Source organism: Dasypus novemcinctus, chromosome 5, assembly GCF_030445035.2.
Source record: "Dasypus novemcinctus isolate mDasNov1 chromosome 5, mDasNov1.1.hap2, whole genome shotgun sequence".
Taxonomy (NCBI): domain Eukaryota; kingdom Metazoa; phylum Chordata; class Mammalia; order Cingulata; family Dasypodidae; genus Dasypus; species Dasypus novemcinctus.
Window position 1 is genome coordinate 120,272,571 of NC_080677.1, and position 15,428 is coordinate 120,287,998.

Here is a 15,428-nt window from a genome sequence, read left to right on the forward strand (position 1 = left end):
ATCTAACTGCATACCTGGAGGAACTAGAAAGAGAACAGCAAACTAGTCCGAAACCAAGCCAAAGGAAAGAAATTGTAAAGATCAGAGCAGAACTAAATGAAATCAAGAAAAACAACAACAATAAAAATAGAATCAACAAAACACAAAATTGGTTCTGTGTGAAGATCAATAACATCTAGCAAGACTGACAAAGAAAACAGAGAAGATACAAATAAATAAAATAAAAAATGAGAGGGGGGACACTACCACTGACCCCACAGAAATAAGAGAGATCATAAGAAGATACTACGAACGACTTAATGCCAAAAGACAAAAAATGTAGATGAGATGGACAAATTCTTAGAAACATACAAACCACCTACACTGACCATAGAAGAAATATAAGACCTCAGCGAACCAATCACAAGTGAAAAGATTCAAATGGTTGTCAAAAACCTCCCAAACATGAAAATTCCAGGACCAGACAGCTTCACAGGTGAATTCTACCAGTCACTCAAAGACGATCTAATACCAATCTTGCTCAAGCTCTTCCAAAAAAATTGAACAGGAAAGAAAACTACCAAACTCATTCTATGAAGCCAACACCACCCTAGTACCAACCTGATAAAGATACTATGAAAAAAGAAAATATCAGATGAATATCCCTAATGAATATATATGCAAAAATCCTCAACAAAATAACTTGCAAACCAAATCCAAAAGCACATTAAAAGAATTAGGGGGAAGCAGATGTGCTTCAAATGACTGAGCTTCTGACTACCATGTGGGAAGTCCCTGGTTCGATTTCCAGTGCCTCCTAAAGAATACAGCAAGCTGGTACAACGAAAAGGTGCAGCACGCTGACACAACAATTTGACACAACAAGAGACGGGAGGAAAAACATAATGAGAGACCAAAAGCAGGGAGATGGAGGTGGCTCAAACAATTAGGTGCCTCCCTCCCACATTCAAGGTCCTGAGTTCAGTGCCCAGTGCCTCCTAAAGAAACAAGGAAAACAAACAGACACAACAAGAGCAAAACATCATGGGGGTGGAGAGAAATAAATAAATAAATAAATAAATATTAGGGAAGCAGATGTGGTTCAAGCAGTTGGGCGCCTGCCTGCCACATAGGAGGTCACAGGTTCAGTTCCCAGTGCCTCCTGAAGAAGAGGAGCAAGACAGGGAGCTGGTGTGAGGGGTTGGCATGGTAAACTGCTGCACCAGGAAGACGGAACAAGATGATGCAACGATGAGACACAACAGGGAGACACAATGAGAGACAACAAGCAGGGAGTGGATGTGGCACAAGCTGCCTGCTCCTTGTGTCTCTCATTGTGTCTCCTTGTTGAGGTCCTGGGTTTAATACCCAGTGTGTCCTAAAAAAGAAGTTGAGTAGATACAGAGAGCACACAGAGAGCAGGTGGTGAGTGCAAACAATGGGGGCAGGGAGAGAAATAAATAAATAAATCTTTTAAAAAAGAGAGTTTTAAAAAACTATACCACAATCAAGTGGTGTTTTTTCTTTTAGGTACCTGGGATTGAACCCAGGACCTTACATATGGGAAGCCAGTGCTCAACAACTGAGCCAGACTGGCTTCTCTGAGTTGGTTTTTTCATTTCTTTTACTTGTTGTTTCACTTTTGTTTTTTCAGGAGGCACTGGGAACCAAACCTGGGATCCCCATGTTGTAGATGGATGCTCAACTGCTTGAGCCATATCTGCTCCCTCAAGGGCTTTTATCTCGTATGCAAGGGTGGTTCAATGTAAGAAAATCAACTAGTGTAATGAATCACATTGATAAATTGGAGAAGAAAAATCACATGATCCTCTTCATGGATGCAGAAAAGTTACTTGACGAAACATAGTACCCTTTCTTTTTTCTTTTTTTTTTGGTCTTTATTTACTTTTTTAATGTTACATTTAAAAAATATGAGGTCCACATATACCCCCCAACCCCTCAGCACTGTTTCTTGATAAAAAACACAACAAAAGATAGGAATAGATGGAAGCTTTCTCAATATACTAAAGTGGGCAGTGGACTTGGCCCAGTGGTTAGGGCATCCGTCTACCACATGGGAGGTCTGCAGTTCAAACCCCGGGCCTCCTGGACCCGTGTGCAGCTGGCCCATGCGCAGTGTTGATGTGTACAAGGAGTGCCGTGCCACGCAGCGGTGGCCCCCACATAGGGGAGCCCCACATGCAAGGAGTGCACCCCGTAAGGAGAGCCACCCAGCATGAAAGAAAGTGCAGCCTGCCCAGGAATAGCGCCACACACACGGAGAGCTGACACAACAAGATGACGCAATGAAAAAAACACAGATTCCCGTGCTGCTGACAACAACAGAAGCGGACAAAGAAGATGCAGCAAATAGACACAGAGAACAAACAACCAGTGTGGGGGAGGAGGGGAGAGAAATAAATAAATAAATAAATCTTTAAAAAAAAATATGCTAAAGTGCATATATGAAACACTTACAGCTAGCACTGTACTCAATGGCGAAAGACTGAAAGTTTTCCCGCTGAGATCAAGAGCAAAACAAGGATGCCCACTGTCACCATCGTTATTCAATATTGTGCTAGAAATTCTAGCAAGAGCAATTAGACTAGATAAAGAAATAAAAGGCACCCAAATAGGAAGGAAAGAAGTAAAATTTTCACTATTTACTGATGGTATGATCCTACCTCTAGAAAATCCTAAAAATCCACAACAAAGTTACTAGCATTAATGATGAATTCACAGGAAGCGGACATGGCTCAACTGATAGAGCGTCCATCTACCACACGGAGGGTCTAGGGTTCGATCCCCAGGACCTCCTGACTGGTGTGGTGAGCTGGCCCACGTACAGTGCTGCGGTGTGCAAGGAGTGCCGTGCCACGCAGGGGTGCCCCCATGTAGGGGTGCCCCACACGCAAGGAGGGCACCCCGCAAGGAGAGCCACTCCACGTGAAAGAAGTACTGCCTGCCCAGGAGTGGAGCTGCACACACGGAGAGCTGATGCAGCAAGATGATGTAACAAAAAGAGATGCAGTTTCCTGGTGCCACCGGCGGTGCAAGTGGACACAGAAGAACACACAGCAAATGGACACAGAGAGCAGACAATGGAGGGAAGGGGAGAGAAATAAAATAAATCTTAAAAAAAAAACCAATGAATTCAGCAACGTGCTGGATAAAAGATGAATATACAAAAATCAGGGAAGTAGCTGTGGTTCAAACACATGAGCTCCTGGTTACCATATGGAGGACCTGGGTTCAATCCCTGGAACCTCCTGGGAAAAAAAGAAAAAAGGCGTCCCAGAACTGCGCAGTGAGGCACAGGTCCCAGCGTGGTGCAAAGAAAGGCAAGCCCCTACCTGGCAAAGCAACACACCAAAAATACTATGATGCAACCAGATAGAAGAAGAAGAAGAAAAGTCAAGAGCATGTCTATACACTACTGATGTACAATCTGAGAAGGAAATCAGGAAAAAAATTCATTTTTTGAAAGTTTTTAAAAAATTTCTCTCCCCTTCCCGCCGCCCCCCCACCCCGAGTTGTCTGCTCTCTGTGTCCACTTGTATTCTTGTCAGCGGCACTGGGAAATCTGTGTCTCTTTTTCTTATGTCATCTTGCTGCTTCAGCTCTCCGCATGTGCGGCACCACTCCTGGCTAGGCTGTACTTTTTTGCACTGGGTGGCTCTCCTTATGGGGCACGCTCCTTGCGTGTGGGGCTCCCCTACACGGAGGATACCCCTGCATGGCATGGCACTCCTTGTGCACATCAGCACTGTGCGTGGACCAGCTCATCACATGGGTCAGGAGGCCCTGGGTTTGAACCCTGGACCTCCAATGTGGTAGGCAGATGCTCTATCCATTGAGCCAAGTCTGCTTCCCAAAAAATCCATTATAATAGTGATTAAAAGAATCAAATATTTAGAAATAAACCTAACCAAGGACTCAAGGACCTGTACTCAGAAAACGACAAAACATTGCTAAAAGAAGCCAAAATAAATGGAAGGACATTCCATGTTCATGGATTGAAGACTAAATATTGTTAAGACGCCAATTCTACCCAAACATATTTACAGATTCAATGCAATCCCAATAAAATTCCCAATAGCTTTTTCTGCAGAAATGGAAAAATCAATTATCAAATTTATTTGGAAGGGTAAGGGGCCCCAAATAGACAGAAATGTCTTTAAAAAGAGCAAAGTTGGAGGACTCTCACTTCCTGACTTCAAAGCATATTATTTAGTTACAGGGGTAAAACAGCATGGTACTGACAAAAAGACAGACTGACCAATGGAACCAAACTGAGACTCAGAAATAGGCCTTCATATACAGAGTCAAGTGATTTTTGACAAGGCAGTCAAGCCCTCCCAGTTGGGCCAGAACAGCCTATTCAACAAATGGTGCTGGGAGAACTGGATAGCCATATACAAAGAGAAAGAAAGAGAACCCCTATCTTATATTGAATACCTTATCCAAAAATTAACTCAAAATAGATCAAGGACCAAAATATAAAAAGCAACAACCACAAAACCCCTAGAAGAAAATGTAGGAAAACACCTCCAAGATCTTTCAATAGGCGGTAGTTTCTTAAACCTTACACCCAAAGCATAAGTGACAAAAAAAAATAGGATCTGCCCAAAATTAAACACTTTTGAATCTCAAAGGACTTTTTCAAAGGGTGAAAAGACAACCAACTCAATGGGAGAATATATTTAGAAATCACATATCCAATAAGTGTTTAATATCCATAATATATAAAGAGACTGTACAAGTCAAAAATAAAAAGAACCATGAAAAAAATGTTCAACATCACTAGTGATTAGAGAAATGCAAATCAAAACTGCAATGAGATACTTCATACCTATTAGCCTGGCCACTATTAAAAAGTCAGAAAACTGTAATTGTTGGAAAGGATATGGAGAGATAGGAATGTTTATTCACTGTTGGTAGGAATGTAGAAAGGTACAGCCATTATGGAGGACTGTTTGGCAGTTCCTAAGGAAGTTGAATATAGACTTGCCATGTGGCCCAGCAGTACAATTACTAGGTATATACCCAGAAGAATTGAAAGTAGTGACACAGACACCCGCACACAGAAGTTCATAGCAGCATTATTCACGATTGCCAAAAGCTGGAAACAACCCAAGTGTCCATCAACTGATGAATGGATAAACAAACTGTGGTGTATTCACATGATGGAATATTATGTAGTGGTAAAAAGAAATTAAGTTGTGAAGCATATGACAACATTGATGAACCTGGAGGACATTATGCCAAGTGAAGCAAGCCAGACACAAAAGGACAAATACTGTATGATTGTGCTACTATGAACTAAATATATTGTATAAACTCATGGACTTAATAATTAGTACACAGTTCCAAGAAAATAGAGTAAGGGTAAAGAATGGAAAGCTGCAGGTTCGTCTGTGCAGAATTGGTAAAAAGGTTGTTTGTAAATCTTTGGAAATGAATAGAAATGGTGAAGGCACATCATAGTGTTTCTAACTAGAAGAGATATTAGATGGGTATGACAGTGGTTGAAAGGGTAAGTCTAAGTCATGTATATTACTAGGAGAAAAGCTAAAATATGTAACATGGAACTGTATAATATAATGAAATCTCATATAAAATACAAATATGTATGTTTAATATATATAACTGTTTTTATGGAACATAAAATACAAGTAAACTAGAGAGATGGAAACAAAATAGCAGCTATGTATATACTGCAGGCACAGCATAGAGAGATTGAGAGGTGATGAGCTTTCTTTTGTTGTTCATTTGTTTTTTGTTTTTAATTATTATTGGAATAATGAAAATGGTCTGAAAATTATTGAAGTAATGAATGCATAACTATGTGATTATAATGAATACCACTGCTTGTACACTTTGGATGGATTTATGATTTATTAATCTGTATCAATAAAATTGATTTGTTAAAAAAAATTCCCTAGAAGGCCTCAATGGAAGATTGGAGCTGGTAGAAAAAAAGAATCAATGAACTTGAGATAAGACAGTTGAAATCATCCAGTCTAAGAAGCAAAATGAGGAAAGAATGAAGAAAAGTGAACAGAGCCTGAGTAAACTATGGGACACCAAGAGTGCCAATGTAAGCAGGACGGGAGTCCCAGAAGACAGCGAGAAAGAAGCAAAGAGAATACTCAAGGAAATAATGGCTGAAAATGTCCCCAATTTAATGAAGACACAAATATATACATCCAAACTGCTCAACTAACTCTACACAGGATAAACCCAAATAGACCAACACAGAAGCATATTATAATCAAACTCTTGAATGCCAAAGGTAAAGAGAGAATTCTGAAAGGCTCAAGAGAGAAGCAACATGTCACTTAAAGGGAGCCCCAATAAGATTAAGTGTCAATTTCTCACCATAAACCATGGAGGCAAGAAAGCAGTGGTAAGACATATTTAAAGTGCTGAAAGGAAAACACTGACAACTAAGAATTCTGTATCTGGCAAAACTATTTTTTAAAAATAAGGGAAGAATTAAGCCATATCCAGATAAATAAAAACTGAAGGAGTTCATCACCACTAAACTGGCCCTACAAGACGACAGGTCTGCAGGTTGAAAGGAAATGACGTTAAACAATTGACTGAAGCCACATGAAGAAATAAAGATCTCCAGTAAAGATGATGACATGAGCAAATAGAAATATCAGAAATATTGTATTTTTGATTTGTAACTCCACTTACTACTTCCTACAGGATCTAAAAGGAAAATGCATAATACGTAATGATAAATCAATGGTTTTAGACTCATAAATGTATAAATATGTAATTTATGAGAAATAAATAAAGGTGGAAGTAGAAAGGGTATAGGAACATGGTTTATGTTTGCTATTGAAGATGTTAAATTGGGATCAAAGCAAACAGGATTGTTATAGACATAGGCTCTTACATTTAAGCCCCATGAAAACCACAAAGAAAATAGAGAATATGCCAACTCATAGAGACAGAAAGTCAATGTAGATTAACAGGAGTAGAGGGTCAGGGGCAATGGGGAGTTAGTGTAAAATGAGTGTAGGGTTTCTATTTGGAGTTAAGGGAAATTTATAGTAATGGATGGTGGTGAGGGTACTGCAACTTTGTGAATATGATTAATTCCACTGAACAGTATGTTTGGGAGGGGGTGGGATAGTAATATTTATGTTATATATATGTTTCCACAATTTAAAAAAAAAGAAAGAGAAACTAAAGATATAATGACAATTCAATGCAATACATGATCTTGGATGGGATCTAAGAATGGAGAAGAGGCTTGGAAGGACATTATTGGGACATAGAAAAAATATAAATATAAAATGTGAAACTCTATACCAATTTTCTTGAACTTGATAACTGCCTTTAAAGTGACTACATAAGTAAAAATCTTTGTTTGTAGGAAATCTAGATGGAAGTATTACATGTTTAAGGAGTATGACATGTGCAAGCTGCTTTTAAATGCTCAGAAAATAAAAGGGAATAAACTGATAGAGTGATAAATGGATCAAAGATAGATGGGATGATATGGCAAAGGTGGCAAAATGTTAAAATTGGTAGATCTGGGTATCTGGGCAAGTGGGATATTTTGGAGTTTGTTGTGTTTTTTTTTTAGGTACTGGTGCCAGCGACTGAACCTGAGACCTTATAAGTATTAAGCCTGGTGCTCAACTACTGAGCCACATTGGCTCCCCTAGGTTGCTTTTTTTGTCTGTTCGCTTGTTATCTGTCTTTGATTTTAGGAGGCACCATGAACTGAACCCAGGACCTTCCATGTGGGAAGGAGGTGCTCAACTGCTTGAGCCGTATCACTCCCCTCTCTGTATATTTTTACAGCTTTCCTGTATGTTTGAAAATATGTAAAAATAAAAAGTTGTAAAAAGGGGGAACAGAGATTAGCGGGGTTGTGGGGTGGTGGTATTTTAACTATTAGCTCCCTGTTTTTTTATTTCCTGTATTCTCTTCAATCTTGCTTCTATTTTTATCCCTTTTTTAAAACTGCCCCTCAAGGTCACTAGTGAATTTCTCAGTTCTTTATCACTCCTTTCTTTATATAACACCAACTGGCTACCAATTTCTTCTTGAAACTCTTACTTGGCTTCTCCAGTGTAACATGGTGCTGCTGAAAGTGCAAGCCATGGACTGGTGCAGGTCTGTGAATTGACTGCTCTGGGTCCTTGATGAGATAAGTACAGAAAAATAAGTGTTCAAAAACTTTTAAAGCAATTTGACAGGGGAGCCAATGTAGCTCAGTGGTTGAGCATCTGCTTCCAATTTATGAGGTCCTGAGTTCAAGCCACAGTACTTCTTAAAAATAAATAACCTAATTAAAGCTATTTGGCAGAATAATTCTATGAATTTAGAATCTAATAATAATAACTTAAAAATGAAACTTCCTCAACATGACAAGGGGAACATATGAAAAACCCACAGCTAACATCATACTCAATCATAAAAGGCTGAAAGCTTTCCCTCTAAGATCAGGAACAAGGCAAGGATGCCTGTTTCACCACTGCTATTCAACATTGTACTAAAATTTCTAGCCAGATCAATTAGTCAAGAAAAAGAAATTAAAAAAAAAAAAAAAGGAAAAGAAATAAAAGCCATCCCAGTTGGGAAACTATCTCTATTTGCAGATGACATGATTCTGTATTTGGAACATATCAAAGAATCCACAAGAAAGCTACTAGAGCTAATAAACAAAATCAGCAAAGTTGCATGATAGAATATCAACACACAAAAATCCATTGTTTCTAAAATTAGCAATGAAAAGCCCAAAAAGGAAATCAAGAACACAATTCCATTTACACTATTGTCTAAAAGAATAAAATACCTACTAATAAAGTTAACCAAGGATGTAAAAGACTTGTACACTGAAAACTACAAAACATTGTTGAAGGAAATTAAAGAAGACCTAACTAAACTGAAAAATATCTCATATTAGTAGTTTGGAAGACAATATTGTTAAGATGTCAATACTGCCCAAAATGATTTATAGATTCAATGCAATCCTGATCAAAATTCCAGCAGCCTTTTTTGTAGAAACGGAAAAGCCAGTCATCATATTCACATGGAACGGCAAGAGGGTCTCAATAACCAAAATTATCTTGAAAAAGAAGAACAAATCCCACTTCCTGATTACAAAACTTACTACAAATCTACAGTAATCAAAACAGTGTGGTACCAGCATAAGGACAGACAAAACAAATGGAATAAAATTGAGAGTTCAGAAATAAACCTAAACATCTATGGACATTGATTTTTGACAAGGATGCCACATCTGCTCAATGGAGAGAAAACAGTCTCTTCAACAAATGGTTCTAAGTAAACTGTATATCCACATGCAAAAGAAAGTGTATGCTTACCTCATACCACTTACAAAATTTACTTAAAATAGATCAACAATTTAAATATAAGAGCTAAAACCATAAAACTCTTAGGAGAAAACACTCAGGGCCTTGAATTAGGCAATGGATTCATAGACATGCACCAAACGCATGAGCAACTAAAGAAAAATTAAATAAATTGAACGTCATCAAAATTAAAAAAATTTTTTTTGAGGTACCAGGGATTGAATATAGGACCTCATACAGGGGAAGCAGGCACTCAACCACTGAGGAGCTCCATCCACTCCCCAATGAAAGTTGGGTTTTTTTCCCATTTGTTTGTTTTTAGGAGGTACCGGAGATCAAACCCAGGACCTCATAATTGGGGAGCAGGAATTCAAACACTTGAGCTACATCTACTTCAAAATTAAAAATCTTGGTGCATCAAAGGGCATTATCAAAAAAGTGAAAAGAGGGGAAGCAGACTTTTCCCAGTGGTTAGGGCGTCCGTCTACCACATGGGTGGTTTGCAGTTCAAACCCCAGGCCTCCTTGACCCGTGTGGAGCTGGCTCATGCGCAGTGCTGATGCACGCAAGGAGTACCTTGCCACGCAGGGGTGTCCCCCGTGTAGGGGAGCCCCATGCGCAAGGAGTGTGCCCCATAAGGAGAGCCACCCAGCATGAAAGAAAGTGCAGCGTGCCTAAGAATGGCGCCGCCCACATGGAGAGCAACAAGATGACGCAACAAAAAGAAACACAGATTCCCGTGCTGCTGACAACAGAAGCAGACAAAGAAGATGACGCAGCAAATAGACACAGAGAACAGACAATGGGGGGGGGGGGAGAGAAGGGGAGAGAAATAAATGAATAAATCTTTGAAAAAAAAAAAGGATTTGCTGATAGGTTGCTAAAGGGTACAACAGAAATCAAAGGATCAGGATAATGAGAATTCCATCTATTGATGGAATTGTCCATCAATAGATCATACTAAGACTGTTTGGAAACACTGTAAATTACTGCTTTATTTACTTGATCTAACCATTAAAGTTTAAAAAAAAAAGTGAAAAGATAACCTATAGAATGGGAAACATAGTTGCAAATCATTTATCTGATAAGGGTTTAATATCCAGAATATATAAAGAACTCCTGCAACTTAACAACAAAAGACTAACAAACCAATTAAAAAATCGGCAAGAGACTTGAATAGACACTTCTCCAAAGAAGGTATACAAATGGCCCATAAGTACATGAAAAGAGCTCAACATTATTAGCTATTAGGAAAATGCAAATCAAAACCACAACGATAGGAGGCAGAGATGGCTCAGGTGATTGGGCTCCCATCTACCCAATGGGAGGCCTTGGGTTCGATTCCCAGGGCGTCCTGGTGAAGGAAAGCTGGCCCACGCTGCTGCGGAGAGCTGAGAACAGACAGCAAATGCAAACAACAAGTTGGGGGGGGGGCAGTAAGTAAATGAAGTAAAAATCTTTAAAAAAACAAAACAAAAACAAACCCACGTGATACTACTTTATATCCACTGTAGCTATTATTTTTAAATTGCAAATTAACAAGTGTTAGAGAGGATGTGGGAAACTGGAACACTTTTACATTGCTGGTGGAAAGTAAAATGGTGCAGCTGCTGTGGAAAACAGCTTGGCATTTCCTCAGAAAGCTAAGTATAGAATTACTGTCTGACCTGTCAATTCCACTGCTAAGTATGTATATACCCAAAAGAATTGATAGCAGGGGCTTGAACAGATATTTGTACACCAATGTTCAAAGCTATTCCACAATAGCCAAAAGGTGGAAACAACCTGTGTCTATTGACAAATGAATAGATAAACAAAAGTGCTCTACACATACAATGGAATATGATTCAGCTATAAAAAGGAATGAAGTTGTGAAGCACACTGCAATATGGATGAACCTTGAAGACACCATGCTGAGAGAAATAAGGCAGACACAAAAAAACAAATATTTTATGATTTTGCTTATATGAAACACTTAGGATAATCAAATTCATAGAGGCAGAAAGTTGATTACAAGTCACCAGGGGCCAGGCTGGGGGACAGAGAGTTGTTGCTCAATGGGTACAGAGTTTCTGTTTTGGGTAATAAAAATGCTTTGGTAATGGATGGTGATGATGGTAGCATTATTATTGTAAATGTACTTAATGCCACTGAATTATACATATATAAGAGTTTAAAGTAGGAAAATTTGTAATAAATACATGTTACCACAAAATTTTTTTAACTAGGCTTGTACTACAATGCAATAACTTTCCCCCAGCATGGGACATGACTCCCAGGGATGAGCCTCCCTGGCACCAAGAAATTACTACCAAGCAACAACTAGCAAAGCAACTGGAAAAAGACCTTGGCCAAATGGGGGAACGGTAAAGATGAATGAGTTTATATGGCTAAGAGACTTCAAAGTGAGTCGGGAGGCTATTCAAGGGGTTATGCTTATGCACATCTCAGTGGGATCTCATTGACTGCCAAATTAGACACTACCTCAAATAGCAGGGCTATTTGTCTCCTGAGGGCTCTGGAGACACCCAGGCACTACAGTCAAGGCAGATAGCTCATAAGTTTGGTGCTTTGCCAGTGGGCCCTACTTTGGGGTTTGTGCTCCCCAGTGTGACAGAATTGAACTCAGTTGTGGTTTCCCTACGCATGGCTCTTTGGTTCCTTCTATTTGAACCTATAGCTGCTGCTGGAGTTGGTAAGTGTACATCTGAGAGACTTGAATCTTTGGACTGTCCTTTTGCCAACTGGGCCCCAAGCCTCAACAGAGTTGCAACACCTATTCTCCAGTTCACTGGACTTACCCAGGACAACAAACATGGAGATGATGATGGACAACCACCATACCAAGGAACTGAAAGAGCCTATAACTACAAGCAAGAGAATCCTATTCATCAGTTGTATGGGACTAAAGCCCTCTCTCAATTAGAATTGGAGTGGGCATCACCATCCCAGAATCCTCAGGATTGGGGAATGAACTACGGACTAGAGTGGATTACTGGTATTCTACTATAGACTTATTGTGATTCTAGCAATGGAAGGACTTTTATCATTGATGTGGAGCAGTGGCCACTGGAGGTTCTAAGGCAGGGAGAGGGAAAACAGGTGTAATACATGGGCATTTTTGGGACTTGGGAATTGTCCTGAATAACACATCAATGACAGTTGCAGGCCATTATATATTTTGCCATAACCTACAGAACTGTGTGGGAAAAAGCATAAACTACAATGTAAACTATAATCCATGCTTAGTGGCAATGCTCCAAAATGTGCTCATCAATTGCAATAAATGCATCACACTAATGAAGGATGTTGTTAATGGGGGTAAATGTGGGCAGTGTGGAGAGCAAGGGCATATGGGAATCCCTTATATTTTTTATGTAAATATTTATATAATCTAAATATCTCCTAAAACAAAACAAAAAACAAGGCTTGTATATTGTCTTTTTTCATTTCATTTTTCAAGTAATTTTTTAAAAATTATATTTTACAAAAATATTCAACAGTGAAGGATTGGAAATATACACACATACATATCCTACCTTATGAGGGTGGGGGCAAGGATGCTATTCTAACTTTATGTCCACTCTCAGACCAATTCTTCTTGTACCTTAACTGGTGCTCTCTTCCTCTTTCTAGACTACATGATTTCCCAAGGTTTAACACTCATTTTCTCTCCTGAGTCTCTAAACTTAGCATCTTCAAATCAGAATTCAGCACTCCCTATCTCTACCCCACCTTCACTCCTTTATGCATCAACTGGTCATCTCTGACTCAGCATTCAACCAATAACAGAAAGAAAGGCCAAGCTGAAAGCTTGAAGGCCAGACCTGCGGAGCTCTGTAATAATAAAATAATATTATTAGCATGGGGTGCCTGACTTACTAACAGAACTCATGCCAGAAGGAGGGGCTACCAATCCATGAGCCTCTTCTTCCTGCTATTGGGGTGTCCAGCCAAGAGAGGAAAGGACCAAGTTTCAGAGCTCTGGTAGATGGGACCTGGGGGATGGGGAGACAGGTTCTGAGATGTTTTCTCCAGATTTTTAGAAATCTCATGTGAGCCCACCTTGAACATTTTCTAGCTCAGGTTGACATGAGGTGAGGCAGCTGACTGGGGATGGAGGAGCGATATATGGCCCAGAGCAGAGTAAGTAGCCTTCAGTGGGCCAGAGCTCCTGGGTTCCACTGGTGAGCTAACCAGATTATGGTTGAGAAGAACCATCAGTGCACACACTACCTCGATTTGATGGAGAAAATGTAAACTATTCAAAGAAATCCTGGAATCATCTATTCAACAAATATTTATTGACTACCTACACTAAGTGTCAGGGACTATTCTAAGTGATTCTTATGAGGTACCTCACAACAACCTTGTAAGGAATTACTATTATTATACACATTTTATATATGAGAAAACTGGAAAACGAGAGTGTTTACTGCTCAGGGTCATATGGGGAAAAGTGGTAGTTCCAGGATTTGAACGCAGGAAGTCTAGTTGGAGACTGGTCCTCTTAACCACACGAGGCATTAGGAGAGCACCTAAGTAAGACAATGCAGTAGCAACGTGGCATTCATAGTCCCCCAACTACAACAGGTTGATTTCAAAAGTCTGTTATTAGAAAATTGAACTCATTTTCCCTAAAAAAAATATATCGCATATCTCCGTATGTTACCTAGGCAAGACCTCATTTCCCTCATATGTAATTAAATTATCCATGAAGAGAAGCCATGAACAACTAGGTCTGCAGAAGGAAAAGAGGGGAGGTGAGGGGTCACTTCCCAGGGCGCCGGGCAGTTTCCACCATAATGTCAGAAGCCCCACTCGTGGCAGCAAAGAGACAAGGCAGTGGCCATGGCCTGTCCTTGAGTAAGCATGACCTTGACTAAGCTTGGTCTTTTGTCTGATATCAGAAAGTGGCTGGAATGGTGCTTTATTTACCATGGAGAGAGCACTATAATTGCTTTGATTTTTAGAAATCTCATTTGAGGTGCATATGAAACAGTATTTGTACAGGTAAAATATTAATAAAATGATTGTAAAGCACCTATGAAATAATACCTGAATAGTTCAAATTTTTTAATGATAATAATGTTTGTATAGTGTTGTGGGTTGAATTGTCCCCCCAAAAGATCTGTTCAAATCCTAATCCCTGGTACTCTTGCATGTGACATTATTTGGAAAAAGAGCCTTTGGAGATGTAATCAGAAGTTAAAATGAAGTCACACTGGATTAGGGCGGGCCCTACTTTCAATATGACTGGTATCCTTACAGGAAGAGGGAAATTTGGACACAGAGACAGAAACACACAGGGAGAAGACCGGGCCATGTGAAGAGGAGGAAGAGACTGGAGTTATTCCACCACAAGCCTAAGAACACTTGGGAGAAGCAGATATGGCTCAAGCAACTGCGCTCCCACCTACTACATGGAGGTCCCAGGTTTGGTTCCCAGTGCCTCATAAAGAAGATAAGCAAGACAGTGAGCTGGTACAACAGGCTGGTGCAGGGAGCTGACACAACAAGATGACGCAACCAGAGACACAAAGAGGAAATACAATGAGAGAGACAACAAAGCAAGGAGCGGAGGTGACTCATACGATTGAGCACCTCTTTCCGACATGAGAGGTCCCAGGTTCGGTTCCTGGTGCTTCCTAAAAAGAAGATGAGCATACACAGAGAGCATACAGCAAATAGACATAGAGAGCAGACAGGGACTGCAAACAACGAGGGGTAGGGAAAATTTTTTTAAAAAAGAACACCTGGGGCCACCAGAAGCTGGAAGAGGCAAGGAAGTTTTCCTCCATAGGGTCTTTAGAGGACTCTTGGCCCTGCTAGCACCTTCGTTTTGGCCTTCTGGCCTCCAGAACTCAGAATAAATTTCTGTTGCTGTAAACCACCTGATTTCTGGTAATTTGTTGGCAGCCCTAGGAAATGAACACATGTGTGTAACAATCTCCAAGTCCCAGCTAATGGCTCATTCTTTAGAGCAATATGTAACACCATAAGAATCTGGATTAATTGTTGGGGTGTGATGGTTGGGATTAGCCCTTTATCCAAATGGCAACAGTCAGACACCCTGGAATTACAAGACATATTTGGAATGCTTTT

The 15,428-nt window shown here is 39.8% G+C and overlaps 1 protein-coding gene across 7 annotated transcripts in view; it reads right to left on the minus strand.

Annotated features, from left to right (window-relative positions):
• The window catches only part of DENND2A (DENN domain containing 2A), a 164,959-nt gene that overhangs the window by 88,918 nt on the left and 60,613 nt on the right, over nucleotides 1-15,428 (minus strand). The window lies entirely within an intron of this gene.